Below are 25,395 nucleotides of genomic sequence, written 5' to 3' on the forward strand. Positions count from 1 at the left end.
TTATTTACTGAAAATAAGCAAAACTATTTAAACAAGACTATTACACCAGAATATGAAAACACCAGTCTTGTAATAAATAAATCAAATGTCCAACCAAATATAATTCACAGTTCATAGCAGTTGAATTGATCCCATCAAGCAAATATAGACTGCTGTTGCCAATTTTCTATTATCATTTAGTAACAAAGTTGCCATCCGTATTACAACATATGTAGCAACAAATTGTAATCCTTGATATTTTGACCAACTTTTGTTTTCAACACACCCCCTTTACACGATTGGCTCTTTAGTGATAATTATCTTGGATATACTGTAATCCATACATGCCATGTTGTTAATGCAGAGTAAAGCAGGACACATACCTCCTGTGAGCCTCACAGTGCTGCCATTATATCAGCAACTATACTCACAGTAACACTCAGGTTCCACAGTGTTCAGTCCGCATTTTTAGGGTATGTGTTTATCCATGCAGCAAGTTGGTCTTGTCAGGCAGTCCAGCATTAGTTGGTTTCACAAAGGCACATAGAGGCCTATTTATCATATGTCTGCTGGTGCAACGCCGCCCCCTGCAGACTCACAGCCAATAGGCCGCCAGCAGGGAGGTGTCAATCAACCTGATCGTACTCGATCAGGTTGAATTCTGGCGATTCCTGTCCGCCTCATCAGAGCAGGCGGACAGGGTTATGGAGCAGCGGTCTTTAGACCGCTGCTTCATAACTGCTGTTTCTGGTGAGCATGCAGACTCGCCAGAAACACGGACCCTCAAGCTCGGTACGGAGCTTGATAGATAGGCCCCATAGGGTAAAAACACCCTTTCAAAAAAGAGGGGATCCAATATTGCAGCGAGCTGTGACATAACAATGGCGGTGAGCAGCTGACAACACCACCGACTAGCAAACAGCTACGTGCATTGCCTTTTAAAAGTTTGTGAAACTCTGCCTATTACTCAACCTTTGGTGAAATAACATTTGTTTAGAAATACTTTCATTGGTTACTCATGTAGCAATGGTTATTTACATTATTCAAACTCAATATTCTTTACAATATTCACAATTGGAATACATTTTAAACCTTTCAGTTCAGCATCATTTTAGAAACTTAACCGAGAGCAGAATGCCATTTTTGTTTGCTTCAAAAGAGGATTAATTTATCTTTTAAGATTAAATTCAAACCGTTAATTTGAGCAACATATAATTAGCTTAGTCCCCTAATTTACTTCTATTATCTAATTTGTTTAATTCTCTTGGAATCATTTGTTGAAGGAGCAGCAATGCACTACTGGTTTCTAACTTAAGACATGGGTGAGCCAATCACAATCAATATATATATTCAGTGACCAATCAGCAGCTAGAACCTAAGTTCTTTGCTGCTCCTGAGCTTGCCAAGATAAACCTTTAAGCAAAGGATAACAAGAGCAGGAAGCAAATTAAATAATAGAAGTAAATTGGAAAGTTGTTTAAAATTGTAATCTCTATCTGAATCATGAAAAAAAAGTTGGCTTTCGTTTCACTTTAATATTATATATCCATTCACATTCTTTTCTCAATAACATCTGGTCCAAATTGACCCCCTATTTTTCAAATCTATTAGTTAAAGACCTCTGAATTTTAACAGATTTTTATTGCTTGAGTGATATTCAAGAAAATGTCTAGCTACACTGCTATTCTTAATACATTTATTTTTTATGTCCCTTTTGTGCTCCTTGATCCATTCCTTTAGTTCTCTAAATATTTTTTTCTGTATAGTACATGGGGCAATCACAATAAGCCATATAGACTACACCTTCACTCCTGCAATCTATATGACCCCTTACTTTGTGATATTTCACAAATTTGTCTACAAAACCTTTTCCTACAGTCATGTTCTTACATACAGAGCAATGTGAGCATTTAAAGTTTCCTTCTATTTTTTGGTTTCCCAGCCAGTTACTACCAGTATTTGCTATTAAATGACTATGTACTAGGATGTCTTTGAGGGTCATTAATGGGGTCTCCCCTACAAATCTTGTAATATCAGGGTCTGCTAATAGCACATGCCAGTGTTTCTTCAAGATGGCACAAATATTGTGCCATCAATTGTTATAAGTATTTATAAATCTTGTAAGATTACCTTTAGTGTCCCTTGTATCTTCTGACATTTTGTATAGTAATTCATCCCTGTCTTTAGTCTTTGATTTATCAAATGCTTTTTTCAAGGTTTGTTGGGAGTAACCCCTTTCTTTAAAGTGCAATTTTAAACTTTTGCCTCCTCTTTAAATTGTGCAAAGTCAATGCAATTCCTTCTATGTCAAAGGTATCGCCCATAGGGTATATGTGAAATTAGGTTCCTTGGATGGTTGCTATTATAGGATAGCAAGGTATTCCCAGCCGTCTCTTTCATATGTGTAGCTTTCTTGAATTCGTAATTAGCATTCATGATGCTCAGATCTAAAAAGACAATCTCAGTAGCACTATGCTGCATTAACAACATTGCATGTTTGAATTACAATATATCAAATATATTAAACACTAAAGAGCCAATCGTGTAAGGGGGGATGTTTTTATATTTGGCTGTAACAGTCAGATTGTTTTGCCTATTTTCAGTAAATAACCTGGTGCTGAAAAATAGTGGTCTTTTCTCTTCTTTTTGTATATATATATAATACTCTACCACTAACGTACACTGAGGGCGGTGTATCTCTTGTCTTAAGAGCACTGCTCATAAATGGCTACTATAGCATGTTAGGTGGTGCTGATATAATTAGTTTTGATATATAAATAAATATATATTAATTTAATGTACCAGCTAGCATAGGATTGTATTGGCTGTGATCAAGGACCCATCTACCCCAAATGATGAGGTGGGCACCAAGGTGCTCGGGGGTTTAGAGGATAATCTTATATATACACAGAGAAAAAAGAAGTAAACCCTATCCAGCAATCCCACTTAAGCCTTAATAAATAAAAGAGTAACAGCTGCAAGAGTCTCTAATTAAATGAAAAAGTCAAACAAGGTGCATAAATAAATCAAAACATGACCATTCTATTCATCGTCAAAAAATAAACATAAGCATATACAATTCATTCATTACCCACCGTACAACCAGGGGATCCCAAAAGTCCAGCTACACAGTGCGTCCACTGAATAAACAAAGAATGAGTCCATAAATATAGACAAATATAGGCAGTTAAATAAAGCCAAACAGGTATGGTCCTCCTGAAGTACACCTTTGTCTTAATCCTATGTAGAAAATTAAATGTGGTTGCGAGCAGGCTTGCAAGTATTCTAGACACTTCTGGGGCCAGTAATGTACCTGACATCCCTACACTTCATCCCCACCAATCAGTATCAGAGTGAGCTGAACAAATGCCAAAGGGACTGAGTATACCATTTAGCATGGAGTATTGGCGTCCTTCTCCATTTTACTGGTCAGTGTATATACATAACGCTAATCACTCTGCATTACCTAGTGTTACCTGAATACAGAGTCTCAGTGTGTCTTCACCCCGTGTCTCCTCAGTGCAAGGCTCACCACTAATCCGTTCTTGTCAGTGCTGGCAAATAGTTGCATAGGAAAGCAATCAAAGGTGACCGTTGGGATGGAATGCTGTAATTCCAAACAGCGCGGAGGTCGGCTCCGGCCGACTGACAACCGCTACACATGTTTCATCCTACATCACTAAGGGCTTCCTCAGGCACAATGAATCGATATCCGCTCTAGAGATTCAGCTCTATTTACCACAGGTGAATTGAAACATAATTGATTCTTGCAAAAAGTAACAAAAAACTGAATATAGCATAACAAAGACAAACTAAAACAGTTACTCAAACCGTCACTCAGTCTGACATCCGTGATAGCACTATTTCATCTAAGGTGCATATATAAATACCAAATGCATGTATATAACATACATAAATATACATAGAGCTCATAGATTTGAAAGAATACCTAACAACTGTGAATAAACAATTTATACACTCTAAATGTATCACTTAAATAAGGCATTCATATGGAATGTTTAAAAAGACCTATCAAGTGACCATAGAGCATTATTATGATCATAGGATTGATATCGGAATGTCCTAATATGAATATAGGATCATGGCTATAATAGCATCTAATGGTGTGTATATTTAACCCCATATTCAATACATACACATATTATTAACCATGGCTTTAATTCTTCAGAAAGGGGGCAAAGTTTAATTCTTCATTTAAACCCAATGGTTGCAGTGAGTTTAAGTTATATATCCATCTGCATTCAGATTTTAGGAGTAAATTATCCCAGTCACCCCCTCTTTCACTGATGTCAATTAATTCAAGACCCATAAATTTCAAAATATGGACACTGCTCTGGTGCACCTCAAAAAAATGTCTAGCAACTCCACTGTCCTTAATTTTCTCGTTGAGGATGTCCCTCCTATGCTCCTTCATTCATTCCCGAAATTCCCTGTAGGTTTTACCCATGTAAAACCTGGGACATGAGCAAAAGGCGACATACACTACCCCCTCACTACCACATGTAATGTGGCCCTTGACCCTATGGGAATGACCCCTAATGTCGATCATAAACTGGCCCTTTAAGACATGTTTGCACATTTTTCATTTGCTGCATTTATAACAGCCATCCTGCTTTTGGTGCTTGCCTAACCAGTCATTATTACCTTTGTAATGGCTGTGGACTAATTTGTTCTGAAGTGAGGGAGCTCGTCTAGCTGTCATTAAGGGGTACTCCCCTACAATTTTTTGAATATCTGTGTCTGTGGTTAGAATATTCCAGTGTCTACGTAGTGTCTTTCTTAATTCTTCCCATTCAGAATTAAAAGTACTGATTAACCTCACTTCAGAGCTAGTTTGTTTTTCCACTGTCTCATATAATAACTTTTCACGTGGGGTTTCCCTAGCTCTGCTGTATCCCTTCTTAATAATTTTATTTGAATATCCCCTAGCACCAACCTCTCCTTTAAATCATCTGCATATTTTTTAAAACATGAAGTAGAAGAGCAATTTCTCTTCTGTCTAAGATATTGGCCAATGGGCATAGCATTAATTTGGTGTTGGGGATGGTGACTAGATGCTTCAAGTATTGTATTAGCAGAAGTGCATTTCCTAAATGTTTCTGTTACCAATCTATTCCCATTCTTAGAAATTTTTAATTCCAAAAAAGCTAACGATTCATAACTCCAATCAAATGTGAATTTCAAATTCTAGTCGTTACTGTTGAGTAACTGCATGAATTTAAACAGATCATCAGATGTGCCCTCCCATAATAGGAGGACCTCATCGATATAGCAAATCCATAATATTATAGATTTTTCATATTCGGTCGTTATATCCAGGATATTTTTATTCTCCCATCTACCTAAATACAGGCATGCATAGGTTGGAGCACAGCAAGCTCCCATTGCTGTGCCCCGTATTTGTCTATAATATTTACCATCATATCTAAAATAATTTCTGTTCAGAACAAAACTTTATAAGTCAATGACAAAGTTAGTATGGTCTATAAATTTATGACCCCTTTGATTTAAAATATCCTTAATTGTTTCAATGCCTTTAATATGAGGAATGGAGGAGTATAGTGCTTCCACGTCAATAGATACTAGAATTGTTTGTGGAGTTAATACCACATCATCAAGTTTTCTCAACACTTCTGTAGTGTCTTTGACGTAGGAAGGTAAGGAGGTAAGATAGGGCCGTAGGCACCAGTCAGGATACTTGGTAACACCTTCCATTAATCCCCCCATTCCTGACACTATCACCCTGCCTGGGGGGGCAATTTTTGTTTATGTATTTTAGGTGTCGTGAAAAAGGTAGGGGTAACTGGAAATTTAACTTGCATATAAGATAATTCTTTTTTGTTAATTAGCCATCCGCAAATGCTTTTTTAAGGATATTATCCAGCTCGTCCTTGAGTTGTGTTGTTTAATTGTCTCATACACTCAAATTTGTAGTCAAGCTTATTAAGGATAACTACATTGTGCCCTTTATCTGACGGCTTCAGCTCAATGGTTTTATCCATAATTAGATCGCTTAGTGCCAATTGTTGATCCTTAGTCAAATTGTCTTTTTTATATTTATTTACAGACAGATCTTTCATATCTTTTTCTACTAATTTGACGAATGTCATAACGTTTGGCACCATCGATAGGGACGGCATATAGGAGGATTTAGGTTTAAGGTCACTGAACCCTATACCCATAGTATTATCCCCTTCAGTCTTCTCCTCTGACAGAGTTTCTAAGTTATCCAAAGCTATCCTATCATGCATATCCAAACAGCCCTCCTCAACTTTGCCCATATTAAGTTTTCTAAGGACAACCTTTCTAGTAAAGAGATTAAGGTCTTTACAAGCAGTGAACCTATCCAAATTATTGTTAGGGCAAAAAGTTAAGCCCTTGCTCAAAACGTCAATATGTGCACGATTGAGTTCCTTTTTGGACAGGTTAACTATCTCAATGCCTTGTTTATTATCATCTAATGTTTTGGTGTCTTGTTGCTCTCAGGGCATAGGTTGTTGGTTTTTGGCCATTTTTTTCTATGTTTCCATCCTCCCCGTCTTCTCTTCTTTTGTCTATCGCTCTCCTGTTGCCTAAAAAATTGCTCTTCTTCTACCTCTATTTCTTCTAGGTGATCTGCTTGATTCTGGTTCTGAACCTGATCTCTCTGAATCATATGTGTCAGATTTTTGACCAGCATAATCATAACCCACACCCTCCTTATAGTCTAACAGATCCCTCAAAAACGTCCTCCTTTTTCTAGATTTAATTTCGTCCTGTAGTTTCCTAAGTTCAATTCTGATTTTTTCACTTAATTTAATATATTGTTCATTACTCTGCCATTTATTAAAGTTATCATTTGATTCCTGAACTTCTTTATCTATTTTATCCTGCTTGGCTTCTGTTTCTTTAATAATTAATGTAATCAATTTTAAAGAACAGGAGGAGGGCTGTTTGGATATGCATGATAGGATAGCTTTGGATAACTTAGAAACTCTGTCAGAGGAGAAGACTGAAGGGGATAATACTATGGGTATAGGGTTCAGCGACCTTAAACCTAAATCCTCCTATATGCCGTCCCTATCGATGGTGCCAAGCGTTATGACATTCGTCAAATTAGTGGCAAAAGATCTAATTATGGATAAAACCATTGAGGTGAAGCCGTCAGATAAAGGGGGCAATGTAGTTATCCTTAATAAGCTTGACTACAAATTTGAGTGTATGAGACAATTAATCAACACAACTCAATATGAAAAATTAAAATTTAACCCTACTGCTCAGTACAAGGACGAACTGGATAATATCCTTAAAAAAGCATTTGCGGATGGGCTAATTAACAAAAAAGAATTATCTTATATGCAAAATAAATTTCCAGTTACCCCTACCTTTTACATGGCACCCAAAATACATAAACAAAAATTGCCCCCCCAGGCAGGGTGATAGTGTCAGGAATGGGGGGATTAATGGAAGGTGTTACCAAGTATCTTGACTGGTGCCTACGGCCCTATCTTACCTCCTTACCTTCCTACGTCAAAGACACTACAGAAGTGTTGAGAAAACTTGATGATGTGGTATTAACTCCACAAACAATTCTAGTATCTATTGACGTGGAAGCACTATACTCCTCCATTCCTCATATTAAAGGCATTGAAACATTTAAGGATATTTTAAACCAAAGGGGTCATAACTTTATAGACCATACTAACTTTGTCATTGGCTTATTAAGTTTTGTTCTGAACAGAAATTATTTTAGATATGATGTTAAATATTACAGACAATTTCGGGGGAACAGCAATGGGAGCTTGCTGTGCTCTAACCTATGCATGCCTGTATTTAGGTAGATGGGAGAATGAAAATATCATAGATATAGCAACCGAATATGAAAAATCTATAATATTATGTATCGATGATGTCCTCCTATTATGGGAGGGCACATCTGATGATCTGTTTAAATTCATGCAGTTACTCAAAAGTAACGACTGGAATTTGAAATTCACATTTGATTGGAGTTATGAATTGTTAGCTTGTTGTCAAATTATTATATGAGACAGTGGAAAAACAAACTAGCTCTGAAGTGAGGTTTATCAGTACTTTTAATTCTGAATGGGAAGAATTAAGAAAGACACTACATAGACACTGGACTATTCTAACCACAGAAACAGATATTCAAAAAATTGTAGGGGAGTACCCCTTAATGACAGCAAGACGAGCTCCCTCACTTCAGGACAAATTAGTCCACAACCATTACAAAGGTAATAATGACTGGTTAGGCAAGCACCAAAAGAAGGATGGCTGTTATAAATGCGGCAAATGTAAAATGTGCAAACATGTCTTAAAGGGCCAGTTTATGATTGACATTAGGGGTCATTCCCATAGGGTCAAGGGCCACATTACATGTCGTAGTAAGGGGGTAGTGTATGTTGCCTTTTGATCATGTCCCAGGTTTTATGTGGGTAAAACCTACAGAGAATTTAGGGAACGAATGAAGGAGCATAGGAGGGACATCCTCAACGAGAAAATTAAGGACAGTGGACTTGCTAGACATTTTTTTGAGGTGCACCAGAGCAGTGTCCATGATTTGAAATTCATGGGTCTTGAATTAATTGACATCAGTGAAAGAGGGGGTGACTGGGATAATTTACTCCTAAAATCTGAATGCCTACGGCCCTATCTTACCTCCTTACCTTCCTACGTCAAAGACACTACAGAAGTGTTGAGAAAACTTGATGATGTGGTATTAACTCCACAAACAATTCTAGTATCTATTGACGTGGAAGCACTATACTCCTCCATTCCTCATATTAAAGGCATTGAAACATTTAAGGATATTTTAAACCAAAGGGGTCATAACTTTATAGACCATACTAACTTTGTCATTGGCTTATTAAGTTTTGTTCTGAACAGAAATTATTTTAGATATGATGTTAAATATTACAGACAATTTCGGGGGAACAGCAATGGGAGCTTGCTGTGCTCTAACCTATGCATGCCTGTATTTAGGTAGATGGGAGAATGAAAATATCATAGATATAGCAACCGAATATGAAAAATCTATAATATTATGTATCGATGATGTCCTCCTATTATGGGAGGGCACATCTGATGATCTGTTTAAATTCATGCAGTTACTCAAAAGTAACGACTGGAATTTGAAATTCACATTTGATTGGAGTTATGAATTGTTAGCTTGTTGTCAAATTATTATATGAGACAGTGGAAAAACAAACTAGCTCTGAAGTGAGGTTTATCAGTACTTTTAATTCTGAATGGGAAGAATTAAGAAAGACACTACATAGACACTGGACTATTCTAACCACAGAAACAGATATTCAAAAAATTGTAGGGGAGTACCCCTTAATGACAGCAAGACGAGCTCCCTCACTTCAGGACAAATTAGTCCACAACCATTACAAAGGTAATAATGACTGGTTAGGCAAGCACCAAAAGAAGGATGGCTGTTATAAATGCGGCAAATGTAAAATGTGCAAACATGTCTTAAAGGGCCAGTTTATGATTGACATTAGGGGTCATTCCCATAGGGTCAAGGGCCACATTACATGTCGTAGTAAGGGGGTAGTGTATGTTGCCTTTTGATCATGTCCCAGGTTTTATGTGGGTAAAACCTACAGAGAATTTAGGGAACGAATGAAGGAGCATAGGAGGGACATCCTCAACGAGAAAATTAAGGACAGTGGACTTGCTAGACATTTTTTTGAGGTGCACCAGAGCAGTGTCCATGATTTGAAATTCATGGGTCTTGAATTAATTGACATCAGTGAAAGAGGGGGTGACTGGGATAATTTACTCCTAAAATCTGAATGCCTACGGCCCTATCTTACCTCCTTACCTTCCTACGTCAAAGACACTACAGAAGTGTTAAGAAAACTTGATGATGTGGTATTAACTCCACAAACAATTCTAGTATCTATTGACGTGGAAGCACTATACTCCTCCATTCCTCATATTAAAGGCATTGAAACATTTAAGGATATTTTAAACCAAAGGGGTCATAACTTTATAGACCATACTAACTTTGTCATTGGCTTATTAAGTTTTGTTCTGAACAGAAATTATTTTAGATATGATGTTAAATATTACAGACAATTTCGGGGGAACAGCAATGGGAGCTTGCTGTGCTCTAACCTATGCATGCCTGTATTTAGGTAGATGGGAGAATGAAAATATCATGGATATAGCAACCGAATATGAAAAATCTATAATATTATGTATTTGCTATATCGATGATGTCCTCCTATTATGGGAGGGCACATCTGATGATCTGTTTAAATTCATGCAGTTACTCAAAAGTAACGACTGGAATTTGAAATTCACATTTGATTGGAGTTATGAATTGTTAGCTTGTTGTCAAATTATTATATGAGACAGTGGAAAAACAAACTAGCTCTGAAGTGAGGTTTATCAGTACTTTTAATTCTGAATGGGAAGAATTAAGAAAGACACTACATAGACACTGGACTATTCTAACCACAGAAACAGATATTCAAAAAATTGTAGGGGAGTACCCCTTAATGACAGCAAGACGAGCTCCCTCACTTCAGGACAAATTAGTCCACAACCATTACAAAGGTAATAATGACTGGTTAGGCAAGCACCAAAAGAAGGATGGCTGTTATAAATGCGGCAAATGTAAAATGTGCAAACATGTCTTAAAGGGCCAGTTTATGATTGACATTAGGGGTCATTCCCATAGGGTCAAGGGCCACATTACATGTCGTAGTAAGGGGGTAGTGTATGTCGCCTTTTGATCATGTCCCAGGTTTTATGTGGGTAAAACCTACAGAGAATTTAGGGAACGAATGAAGGAGCATAGGAGGGACATCCTCAACGAGAAAATTAAGGACAGTGGACTTGCTAGACATTTTTTTGAGGTGCACCAGAGCAGTGTCCATGATTTGAAATTCATGGGTCTTAAATTAATTGACATCAGTGAAAGAGGGGGTGACTGGGATAATTTACTCCTAAAATCTGAATGCAGATGGATATATAACTTAAACTCTCTGCAACCATTGGGTTTAAATGAAGAATTAAACTTTGCCCCCTTTCTGAATTAAAGCCATGCAGCTAGATTTAGAGTTCTGCGGCCAAAGGGGTGCGTTAGCTACGTGTGTATTTTTCCCCCCGCACCTTTTAAATATCGCTGGTATTTAGAGTTCACAGAAGGGCTGCGTTAGGCTCCAAAAAGGGAGCGTACAGGCATATTTACCGCCACTGCAACTCTAAATACCAGCAGTGCTTACGGACGCGGCCAGATTCAAAAACGTGCTTGTGCACGATTCCCCTATAGAAAACAATGGGGCAGTTTGAGCTGAAAAAAACCTAACACCTGCAAAAAAGCAGTGTTCAGCTCCTAATGCAGCCCCATTGTTTCCTATGGGGAAACACTTCCTAAGTCTGCACCTAACACCCTAACATGTACCCCGAGTCTAAACACCCCTAACCTTACACTTATTAACCCCTAATCTGCCACCCCCGCTATCGCTGACCCCTGCATATTTTTTTAACACCTAATCTGCCGCTCCGTTATCCCTATGTACCCCTAATCTGCTGCCCCTAACACCGCCGACCCCTATATTATATTTATTAACCCCTAATCTGCCGCCCCCAACGTCGCCGCCACCTACCTACAATTATTAACCCCTAATCTGCCGACCGGACCTCACTGCTACTATAATAAATGTATTAACCCCTAATCCACCTCACTCCCGCCTCAAAAACCCTATAATAAATAGTATTAACCCCTAATCTGCCCTCCCTAACATCGCCGGCACCTAACTTCAAGTATTAACCCCTAATCTGCCGACCGGACCTTGCCGCTACTCTAATAAATGTATTAACCCCTAAAGCTAAGTCTAACACTAAGTCTATTAAGTAAATTATTCCTATTTAAAGCTAAATACTTACCTGTAAAATAAATCCTAATATAGCTACAATATAAATAATAATTATATTTTAGCTATTTTAGGATTAATATTTATTTTACAGGCAACTTTGTATTTATTTTAACCAGGTACAATAGCTATTAAATATTTAATAACTATTTAATAGCTACCTAGTTAAAATAATTAAAAAATTAAATCAATTTTTATATCAATCAAAGAAGGACCAAGGCTGCACAGGGTTCAACATGCTTTATTACTAAAAAACACCAAATCACTCCCTAGACAGGGACGTCTATTCTCCACCCAAATCCCAACAATAAAGAACCCACCACTAAAAACAAGAGAGCTGTGAATAGGGAACACAAACAAACCCCAAACTATGATACTGAAAATAACTATAGAGGTGCGACATAGAGAGCCCCTAACAGGCACAATAATAAACTATATGGCGCACATGGTATCAAAAAACACTCAAGTAACCGGTTACTGAATATAAATATGGCAGGCGGGGCCCCAGAAAAAACTTCCAATGCTGGCTGGAACTCTGTGAAAATAAATGTCCAATCCTAGACAATGAATGCTGATGGCACACTATTGAAAAAATCACAGTCTTTGTAATGGTTGCCGTTCATAAGAAGTAGTGCAAAGTTATTCTGAAGTTGCCTGGCACATAAGTGTAAGCTACACGCACAGGCTATGATCTTTTAAACCGCTTCAATGTGTATGAAATGTTGCCGCTTGCCTTTTCATCTGTTTATAATGTAACCTTTATCAGCACTGCATGCATACAACGTGTTAGATTGCTAGTACAAAGATGCTGTGCTTGTTCACATAAACTACTTTATCATCGCTACGGTAAGCAAGACTTATCCTCGTCTAGTCTCACCTTCACGGGCGTCTGCATAAACTTCTGTGCAGCTTGTATATGTGCGTGAACATACCCGACTTCACTAAGATACTTCGAGGACTGTGAGCTGGCGTCTTCACTCGCTTAACCGTATGAGAAATCTTGAGTTAGTTTGGCGGTCCGTGTGATTCACCTGTTGCAAGCTCTACATCACCAGTGTCTCTGCATGACATGTTTCGCCCCTCCCACACAAGTAAGAGACCGGGGCTTCATCAGATGTGCTAGAGAGAGGCTAATTCTGACTTTTAAATGATTTCTTCACTTCAGGTTACGCCTCCTTTTGCACTGAGATGTAGTTTAGAGAAAGAGGGATCAAACTACATTCCGTGACATTTGCCACCTTTAGTATGTGCCGTTCAAAAAATTGGGACAGGCTGGGAAAATCTTTTTCTTTAATTATAATGTCAATAACTTCTTATTTCTTGTTATTGCCTTTGCCACAGGGCCCAGCTCTCAAGAATTTTTCGTTACTCACAATATGGCCATCATCATGTTTACATTTTAATACTAACAATTCTATGAATATTTCTAAACATTTATTGTTTTTACTATTAAAGACATCAGAGAATCAGATGAAGAAAGAGATACAATTAATGCCATATTTTACTCTCATATGGCTTAAAACACCATTTTTGCATGCCCCATATAATATATATTTCTCAATTTTATTACCATTAACCCTCAGAGCACTAATTAAAATTATTTATGCTCACCTAAATTAGGCCTAGATTTGGAGTTTGGCGGTAGCCGTGAAAACCAGCGTTAGAGGCTCCTAACGCTGGTTTTAGGCTACCGCCGGTATTTGGAGTCAGTCAAAAAAGGGTCTAACGCTCACTTTTCAGCCGCGACTTTTCCATACCGCAGATCCCCTTACGTCATTTGCGTATCCTATCTTTTCAATGGGATCTTTCTAACTCCGGTATTTAGAGTCGTGTCTGAAGTGAGCGTTAGAAATCTAACGACAAAAATCCAGCCGCAGAAAAAAGTCAGTAGTTAAGAGCTTTCTGGGCTAACGCCGGTTCATAAAGCTCTTAACTACTGTGCTCTAAAGTACACTAACACCCATAAACTACCTATGTACCCCTAAACCGAGGTCCCCCCACATCGCCGCCACTCGATTAAATTTTTTTAACCCCTAATCTGCCGACCGCCACCTACGTTATACTTATGTACCCCTAATCTGCTGCCCCTAACACCGCCGACCCCTGTATTATATTTATTAACCCCATACCTGCCCCCCACAACGTCGCCGCCAGCTACCTACAATAATTAACCCCTAATCTGCTGACCGCAAAGCGCCGCCACCTACATTATAGCTATGTACCCCTAATCTGCTGCCCCTAACACCGCCGACCCCTATATTATATTTATTAACCCCTAATCTGCCCCCCTCAACGTCGCCTCCACCTGCCTACACTTATTAACCCCTAATCTGTCGACCGGAAAGCACCGCTATTATAATAAAGTTATTAACCCCTAATCCACCTCACTAACCCTATAATAAATAGTATTAACCCCTAATCTGCCCTCCCTAACATCGCCGACACCTAACTTCAAACATTAACCCCTAATCTGCCGACCGGAGCTCACCGCTATTCTAATAAATGTATTAACCCCTAAAGCTAAGTCTAACCCTAACACTAACACCCCCCTAAATTAAATATAATTTAAATCTAACGAAATTAATTAACTCTTATTAAATAAATTATTCCTATTTAAAGCTAAATACTTACATGTAAAACAAATCCTAATATAGCTACAATATAAATTATAATTATATTATAGCTATTTTAGGATTTATATTTATTTTACAGGTAACTTTGTATTTATTTTAACCAGGTACAATAGCTATTAAATAGTTAAGAACTATTTAATAGCTACCTAGTTAAAATAATTACAAAATTACCTGTAAAATAAATCCTAACCTAAGTTACAATTAAACCTAACACTACACTATCAATAAATAAATTAAATAAAATACCTACAATTAAACCTAACACTACACTATCAATAAATTAATTAAATACAATACCTACAAATAACTACAATGAAATAAACTAACTAAAGTACAAAAAATAAATAAGAACTAAGTTACAAAAAATAAAAAAATATTTACAAACATAAGAAAAATATTACAACAATTTTAAACTAATTACACCTACTCTAAGCCCCCTAATAAAATAACAAAGCCCCCCAAAATAAAAAATGCCCTACCTTATTCTAAATTACTAAAGTTCAAAGCATGCCCCAAAGAATTCAGCTCTTTTGCCTGTAAAAAAAAACATACAATACCCCCCCCAACATTACAACCCACCACCCACATACCCCTAATCTAACCCAAACCCCCCTTAAATAAACCTAACACTAAGCCCCTGAAGATCTTCCTACCTTATCTTCACCATACCAGGTTCACCGATCGATCCAGAAGAGCTCCTCCGATGTCCTGATCCAAGCCCAAGCGGGGGGCTGAAGAGGTCCATGATCCGGCTGAAGTCATCATCCAAGCGGGAACTGAAGAGGTCCATGATCCGGATGAAGTCTTCTATCAACGGCATCTTCAATCTTCTTTCTTTGGGAGCCATCATCTTCTCCCGACGCCTACTAGCCGAATGACGGTTCCTTTAAATGACGTCATCCAAGATGGCGTCCCTCGAATTCCGATTGGCTGATAGGATTCTATCAGCCAATCGGAATTAAGGTAGGAATATTCTGATTGGCTGATGGAATCAGCCAATCAGAATCAAGTTCAATCCGATTGGCTGATTCAATCAGCCAATAAGATTGAGCTCGCATTCTATTGGCTGTTCCGATCAGCCAATAGAATGCAAGCTCAATCTGATTGGCTGATCGGATCAGCCAATCGGATTTAACTTGATTCTGATTGGCTGATTCCATCAGCCAATCAGAATTTTCCTACCTTAATTCCGATTGGCTGATAGAATCCTATCAGCCAATCGGAATTCGAGGGACGCCATCTTGGATGACGTAATTTAAAGGAACCGTCATTCATTGCTATTTTATTAGGGGGCTTAGAGTAGGTGTAATTAGTTTAAAATTGTTGTAATATTTTTCTAATGTTTGTAAATATTTTTTTATTTTTTGTAACTTAGTTCTTTTTTATTTTTTGTACTTTAGTTAGTTTATTTAATTGTATTTATTTGTAGGAATTGTATTTAATTTATTTATTGATAGTGTAGTGTTAGGTTTAATTGTAGATAATTATAGGTATTTTATTTAATTTATTTATTGATAGTGTAGTGTTAAGTTTAATTGTAACTTAGGTTAGGATTTATTTTACAGGTAAATTTTTCATTATTTTAACTATTTTAGCTATTAAATAGTTCTTAACTATTTAATAGCTATTGTACCTGGTTAAAATAAATACAAAGTTACCTGTAAAATAAATATTAATCCTGAAATAGCTATAATATAATTATAATTTATATTGTAGCTATATTAGGATTTATTTTACAGGTAAGTATTTAGCTTTAAATAGGAATAATTTATTTAAGAAGAGTTAATTAATTTCGTTAGATTAAAATTATATTTAATTTAGGGGGATGTTAGTGTTAGGGTTAGACTTAGCTTTAGGGGTTAATACATTTATTAGAGTAGCGGCGAGGTACGGTCGGCAGATTAGGGGTTAATACTTGAAGTTAGGTGTCGGCGATGTTAGGGAGGGTAGATTAGGGGTTAATACTATTTATTATAGGGTTTTTGAGGCGGGAGTGAGGCAGATTAGGGGTTAATACATTGATTATAGTAGCGGTGAGGTCTGGACGGCAGATTAGGGGTTAATAATTGTAGGTAGGTGGCGGCGACATTGGGGCGGCAGATTAGGGGTTAATAAATATAATATAGGGGTTGGCGGTGTTAGGGGCAGCAGATTAGGGGTACATAGGGATAATGTAAGTGGCGGCAGTGTGCGGTCGGCAGATTATGGGTTAAAAAATTTAATAGAGTGGCGGCGATGTGGGGGGGCCTCGGTTTAGGGGTACATAGGTAGTTTATGGGTGTTAGTGTACTTTAGAGCACAGTAGTTAAGAGCTTTATGAACCGGCGTTAGCCCAGAAAGCTCTTAACTCCTGGCTTTTTTCTGCGGCTGGAGTTTTGTTGTTAGATTTCTAACGCTCACTTCAGCCAAGACTCTAAATACCAGCGTTAGAAAGATCCCATTGAAAAGATAGGATACGCAATTGGCGTAAGGGGATCTGCGTTATGGAAAAGTCGCGGCTGGAAAGTGAGTGTTAGACCCTTTCCTGACTGACTCTAAATACCAGCGGGCGGTAAAAACCAGCATTAGGACCCCCTAACGCTGGTTTTGACAGCTAACACAGAAATCTTATATTTATATTAGGACATTTCAATATCAATCCTATGATCATAATAATGCTCTCTGGTCACTTGATAGGTCTTTTTAAACATTCCATATGGATGCCTTATTTAAGTGATACATTTAGAGTGTATACATTGTTTACTCACAGTTGTTAGGTATTTTTTCAAATCTATGAGCTCTATGTATATTTATGCACGTTATATACATGCATTTGGTATTTATATATGCACCTTAGATGAAATAGTGCTATCACAGATGTCAGACTGAGTGACAGTTTGAGTAATTATTTTAGTTTGTCTTTGTTATGTTATATTAAGTTTTTTTGTTACTTTGTGCAAGAATTAATTATGTTTCAATTCACCTGTGTGACTCTTGGTAAATAGAGCTGAATCTCTAGAGCGGATATCGATCCATTGTGCCCGAGGAAGCCCTTTGTGATGTAGGGTGAAACATGTGTAGCGGTTGTTAGTCAGCCGGAGCCGACCTCCGCGCTGTTTGGAATTACAGCATTCCATCCCAACGGTCACCTTTGATTGCCTTCCTATGCAACTATTTGCAAGCACTGACAAGAACGGATTAGTGGTGAGCCTTGCACTGAGGAGACACAGGGTGAAGACACACTGAGACTCTGTATTCAGGTAACACTAGGTAATGCAGAGTGATTAGCGTTATGTATATACACTGACCAGTAAAATGGAGAAGGACGCCAATGCTCCCTGCTAAATGGTATACTCAGTCCCTTTGGCATTTGTTCATCTCACTCTGATACTGATTGGTGGGGATGAAGTGCAGGGATGTCCGGTACATTACTGGCCCCCAGAAGAGTCTAGAATACTTGCAAACACGCTCGCAACCACATTTATTTCTACATAGGATTAAAACAAAGGTGTACTTCAGGAGGACCATACCTTTTTGGCTTTATTTAACTGCCTATATTTGTCTATATTTATGGACTCATTCTTTATTTGTAGCTGTGTAGCTGGACTTGTGTTTATTTTTTGACGATGAATAGAGTGGTCATGTTTTGATTTATTTATGCACCTTGTTTCACCTTTTCATTAAATTATCTGGTTGCAACATATCTGACATCCGTGTATGTGTGTTTGTTTTGAGACTCTTGCAGCTCTTACTCTTTTATTTATTAAGGCTTAAGAGGGATTGCTGGATAGGGTTTTCTTCTTTTTTCTCTGTGTATATATAAAATATATATACATATATATATATACACATGTGTATTTATGTGTTAATATGTGTATATATATATGTCTGTAAATACATATATACACATATATATATATATAAATACATATGTACACACCTATATATATATATATATATATATATATATATATATATATATATATATATATATATATATATATATATATATATATATAAAATTCATTAAAATTATGGGGGGAGATAAAAAACTGAAATTAAAATCCTCCATGTCTCAAAATTAAATCAATGTAAATATTTGCATAGGAAATTAGTACATCTAAGCAAGTATCCCCGCTTGCCCCCAGAAATTCTTAATATGCAATGTTTCCAATGCACAAGAGAATTGTGGGTAAGATATGCAAATTAGGTATGCAAATTCTCAGTTTTTTTGCTTCAAAATACTGTTTTAACACAGCGATCCTTTTCTGGTTTGCTGTCATATTCCTGTTTAAAAGGATCGCTGTGTTAAAACAGTATTTTGAAGCAAAAAAACTGAGAATTTGCATACCTAATTTGCATATCTTACCCACAATTCTCTTGTGCATTGGAAACATTGCATATTAAGAATTTCTGGGGGGGCGGAGCTAGCCACAGCACAGCATGGACGTGCTTTCACTGAGCTCCTGAGTGCTTACAAAATTAAATACTTTTATAGAGGTATTTTAAACTTTAAACCTAAGAAATGTGGGCATAAAAAACAGACTCTTAACCTTGCCTACAATTCTGCCAAATCCTTAAGGTCTGGGAGGTTAATCTTAGACCTGCAGGAAACTACCGCTACATCGAGACCTGAGTGGCGGACTGTGGTGCTGCACCGGACGAGCTCCTAAACTACCACAGCCCTACATTGAGATCTACTGCCGAGGTGTATCGTCTCCGGAGGGTCGGGGCTCCGCTCCGGAGATCTATATAGCCGGGCCACCAGTGGACTCCATTTACCGGCTTTTCACCACATAGCTCCGGGGGGCCGGGGATCCGCCCCGGAACATATACTTGCAAACCCAACTGGATACCTGGTAGTGGCCGAGAAACTAAAACTATTGCCTGCTGCAGCCTCAAACTGCCTCTCTCTTATATGGGTGACCCAGAACCTCACCACTAACATTACCTTTTTCAGCCCGCTGAGAGGTGCCCGTTGTGACAAAAGGCGCGAATAGGCGCCATCTTGGACTTACTTACCCGTTCTCTGTCCGGGCCTCAGCGCAGACCCACGCTTTGGTTTGCTCCCGCTACACAGCTCTGGCCCTTAGAGAGCTGCAGAACTGAACAACCGGACCTATAGTGTAACGGAACCATCTTACCTGACTTAGCGGTGACCCGGAAGGCCGGGGCATCGCTCCGGGACTACCGCCAACTGCTGAGCCTTGCCCTCCGGGGGGTGCAAGAGGCTTGTTTAATTTGAGGGGTGCTGCTTCGTGAGCCGAAACTACACCTCCACTTGCTACCCTTCGATCGGCTGGTCTCTGCGGAGAACACAGGAATCAGACCGTCCCACTACAAGCTTCTCAACACCTGTGGCGTGCTCTCTTAGAATCTGAAACACCAGGCCTGGTCGTGGGCCTACCTTGAAAGTGAGAATTGTCAGGAGCAGATAGCTGGATGCTGTAAGTAAAAATATCACACAAATTGCCTATACCTATGGGGCTTTGAATAGCATCACTTATATCAGACTGTACAGCTATCTAATTTGAAGGGGACTTTTGGAAGGGCCAGCTTACCTATAGAAGGCTATTATTAACTGGGCCTAACCCACCGCCTAACCAGCCAAGACACTGTTACAAGACAGCCTGACTCTAGAAGTAGTAAAGCAGGGAACAAGTGTCGAGAAAGCCAGCATAATCCCCACAGGACTTATTTACACCTGACCTTCCACCTACCTGGCTGAGAAGACGCATGTACACAGTATTCATAGCAGACACGTATGAATTGCCAGTGAACTGCTTCTAGACACCAACCAATAGCACATTTTTTATTCTACTAAGTCCCTGTGTTTGCTCCATATTACTGCTTCTTAACCAGAAACACTGACCCAGTTCTGTCCCCAAACTAAAGGACTTTATTTTCATCCCACTGTGTTGCAACGGATTCAGAGGAACTATCTGACTCAGATATTCATTTACTGGAACCCACAGCACTGTACTACTATCAAAGACATAAAACTCAGCATCTGCCCAATCATTGAAGACTACCCAGTTGCAACCTAGATTGCCTCAGAGGTTGCATATACCACTTAACCTGATCTCTCTCCCCCCTTTCCCGCCGGCCCACCTTGCCTGTGGGTCATACCCCTAATACCTTATCCTACATCGCCCTACAGAGGCAATACCCCAGGAGAGAGGTTAGTTGTACAGAAGCATACTCTGGGCAAGCTAACAGATTTTCCTATGTTACAGTAGTGACTAAGACCCCAAGAAACGCCTATAGTCTCCCCCTTTCTACCAAGAGGCCTTGAGACACCTTAACATGTAAGCCCACTTACTAACAGCCCACACCCCCGCCAACCCATGAGCACCTAACTAACATACCAAAGTAAGCGGATTCCCACTGAAGGAAGACAATATAACAAAAGGGAGAAAAGCACGACAGCTTAAGTTTATGCTCAGTGACACTGATACAGGATGTCTCAGCTTTACAAAAGAAAACAAAAATCACACAATACCCCAAAGAGAACGGTCGCTGACCATTTCCAGCACTCACATAAGATGACACATACCAGATCTGAAGATGAGGGGTCTGACACTGGGAGCCTCTAGGATACCCACCCTGGCAAAACATTAACAAAAAAGGCCTCTCAACTAACATCAATAGAGGGTGCCCCAAACAACCTAATGGACTCTATCACAACATTACTAGCATCCCATCATGACTCCCTATCGAAGAAATTTGACAAGTCCCATGCTGACCTTAAAAAAGATATAGGCAGCATTGGGGAACGCACAGATGCACTTGAGCGCAGACAAGAAGATCTTGCAGTGGATCATACGAACCTCCTCAGCTATTCTCAATGTTTAGCTGGTCAGATAACAGACCTAGAACTAAAATTAGCGGACCTGGAGGACAGGTCACGCCGCAATAACATACGAATTAAAGGGATTCCAGAGACTGTCTCACCCCAGGACCTAGACACTTACCTGCAGGACCTATTTAAAGCGACACTTGGTCCCGACCTAGGCAATGAAACCCTCATCGACAGAGCACATAGAGCGGTCAGACCTAGAACTGCAGACGAGGGGAAACCTCGTGATGTTATAGCCAAGCTCCACTACTACACATTCCGAGAAAAGATCCTCAGAGCTCTTGCTAGAGAAAAGTCACTACCAGACAAATATGCTGATTTACAGATCTTCCCTGATCTTTCCCCACACACACTTCAGCTCCGAAGATATTACCAACCATACACAAAGATCCTTAGGGATAAGGGATTCAAATATAGATGGGGCTACCCAGTACGTCTGTTCATCACCAAAGATAGCCAACAATATCTCGCCACAACACCACAACAAGCCAGAGAACTTTTGCAGAAATGGGAACTATTCCCGCCGGATCCGGAAGATCACGAACCGGGCCCCACCAAGAGCAATGGACTTCGGGCCTCTGCACCGACCTGGAGGCCACTTCCACAATGTCCAATATCCACTTCCAAAAGATCATTGGACACTAGAGGCTCACCCCTAACAGAAGATACATAGGGAATCTGCTTACAGCCCTATGAGCACAATTTGACACTTATCCAGAGATGTTGGGTTTCTCCCACGTATACCCTCCAAGAGGGGCTCAAGACCACAGATGAAGATGGGTGAGATTTTCAGATACCATGCCAACTTAAATTGACTGACTTTATATTTCCATAACCTAGCGATTTAATTGATAACTTCAATGTATACAATAGTTTGAATACAGGTTGTCATTGTTTTTACTGCCACCCTAACCATAGAATGTTCAACACATACACCAGTAGTGTCTAATGTGATCAGGCTGGACTATTCTTCAACCTAACATGGACTGAATAGAACCTTTGTTATAACATTACCGGACTGTGAAATACCACGATAAGGACCCAGATTACTGACTCTACACTATACCTCCTGACCCTTTCCATGACTCCACAACTAGTGAGACCACACCACCCTCACTTCTACATATTAGTGTAACAACATTCAACTGTCAAGGGTACTAGAACCACTATGGCTTCTTCAAGACAGTAAGACCTGAGGTAACAGCCCAATTAATGCCACACTATAAGCTCAATTTTGCTCAGTGACAGACCCAGCTCTGACTGTAGACGGAGGACCCCCTACCATACTTGACAATGCATTAGATATCTGGGATGACCAAAACACACCGACTCTTTAACCCTGTAATGAATCACGGTCAGATAACTACACAGCCCTGATCACATGTCACCTCACACCCCTTGCCAAAAGACCTGCTTGGTTTGAGAGTGGAGAACACCCCCCCTCTGGTTTAATTACAATTATATGTTCATGTTCATTAATGTTTGCTATGTTACAAGTTTATTTGAGTATGTTATGTTATATCCATGTTTATATCGTGAAAGCAAAGCTGCTTTCTGGGTTTGGCGGGGATTATGGCTGACCTTTGCTAATCTCCGCCCCACAAACATAGTTGTGTCCCCCTGATAGACTTCAGGAGAGACACTCATTGCGAAAGTGATTTTCTTGACACTTTTTTGTTTCTCACCACTTTCTCCTTAGAGTAATATTTAGGACATTTGATTTTTCAATCACAGTAGGCACCCCAGTTTGGTAGATTACCGTGTCTGGCTCCTCGACAGTAAACAGTGCAACCGCCATATTTCCCACCCGGACCCTACCCTTTCCTTTACCCACAACTGATAGTAATAATGGCCCCAATTCGAATAGCTACTCTTAATGCACAAGGACTAAACTCCCCAACGAAGAGGAAACTTTTGCTTAATTATATCCGTACTCACAAGGTCCATATCCTGTTTCTCCAGGAGACACATTGGTCAGGGGACTCCCACACCATTAGACACTCACAATATTTTCCCATTTGCGAAATGGCTTCAAATACTGCAGGGAAGACCCGTGGAGTGGCAATCCTACTCAGTAGAGACTTAACCTTCACACTAGACCATATAGAGAAAGATACTGAGGGTAGATACCTTATACTAATTTGTACGCTTAATGGCGTACAATATACCCTAGCCTCAGTATATGCACCAAACACAAAACAGATCCCCTTCGTAAGGCAGTTCCTCGCCAGGGTTGACCAGCTTAAGAGAGGCCATCTAGTCATAGGAGGAGACTTTAATATGGTGTGGGACCCACGCAAAGACAAGAGATCTTTCCTTACCACCCACTCAGACAGAAATGTCTCGTCACTCTCCAATGCCTTTCGAAAACTTATGTTTCAACATAACCTATACGATGCATGGAGATGCTTAGCCCCTTCAAACACAGATTTCACACACTATTCTAAAGTCCACAACTCGTTCTCAAGGATCGACTATGTCATGTGCGAATCCTGGTCTCTTGACAAGATGACGAATCCAACTGTCCAACCATGCACATGGTCAGATCATGACATGGTCTATCTAGACTTTTCCGAACTACAGACCTTCACTACCAGACCCCCCTGGAGGCTCTCTGACCACCTACTGACTGAGAGAGAGATGCCATCCCTTCTCAGGGAGATAACTGACTTTCTAACACATAATGACACAGGAACCACGGACCTGGACATGGTCTGGGCGGCCCTTAAGGCGTTCCTGAGAGGGTACTTCATTAAGACATTAGCCCATCAACGAAAATCAGGTAACCAACCTTTAGCCAAGCTCTATGGAGAACTCTATACTCTAGAGACCACTAACAAATCAAACCCTGAATCCCGATTATCCCAACTGATAGGCCGCATTAGGGAAGAAATAGCCAAACGGGAAACTCTGCGAGTGCAAGACAACTTACATAGACTTAAACAGCTGTACTACTACAAAGGCAATAGAGCAGACAGGCTGTTAGCCAATAAGCTCAGAAAACGCACACAGCAGAGTAGGATAGCCTCCATCACCACCCAACAGGGCCCAGTTCACTCCCCTAAAGCAATAGGAGTGGCCTTTGCAGATTATTACTCCTCCCTATATAATATTGCGTCGACTGAGCAGATCAATGAAGCCACCCCGGATGACATTCGTCGGTTCCTGGGAGACTTGAACCTACCCACATTACCAGATGATGCCAGAGCTGCATTAACACAGCAATTTACACTGGAGGAAGTCAGCAAGGCCATAGCCGATCTGACCCCCCACAAAGCCCCGGGACCTGATGGATTCACGGTCACCTTCTATCAGAACCTCGGTTCTCTACTTTCTCCAATCCTACTCCGTCTCTTTAATAGAGTGGCCCAGCGTGGTGAGTTCCTCCCGGAATTTCTGGAGGCCAACATCACCACAATTCATAAGGAGGGTAAGGACCCATCGCTATGCTCCAGCTACAGGCCCATCTCGCTCATTAATGTTGACGCCAAGATCTACGCCAAGATCCTCGCCAATAGACTGAATGTACATCTTCAGTCACTCATACATCTTGACCAAGTGGGCTTTATCCTTAATAGACAAGGTTCTGATAATACTCGCCGCCTCTTGAACATATACGCAGAAGTGGCGGATTTGGGCCTGCCCATGCTCACTCTGTCACTCGACGCTGAAAAAGCGTTTGACAGAGTGAGGTGGGCTTACTTAACCCAGACCATGGAGGCGTTCGGTCTACCGGATACATACATCAGAGCCGCTATGGCGCTCTATTCATGCCCCACTGCTGTGGTGAGAGGTTTGGGTTTCTGCTCCCCTACAATACGGATAGCGAACGAGATGAGGCAGGGTTGCCCCCTGTCCCCCTTACTGTTCGTACTAGCGATCGAACCCCTAGGCGCAGCCATTAGGAAATGCCCTGAAATACAGGGGCTCCAGCTCCATGACACCATACAGAAGCTGGCTTTGTTCGCAGACGACCTCACGGTCTTCCTCACAGATCCTCTGGATTCCCTCCCTCCATTATTTCGCTTACTGCAGA

Source organism: Bombina bombina, chromosome 5 (genome assembly GCF_027579735.1).
Source record: "Bombina bombina isolate aBomBom1 chromosome 5, aBomBom1.pri, whole genome shotgun sequence".
Lineage (NCBI taxonomy): Eukaryota > Metazoa > Chordata > Amphibia > Anura > Bombinatoridae > Bombina > Bombina bombina.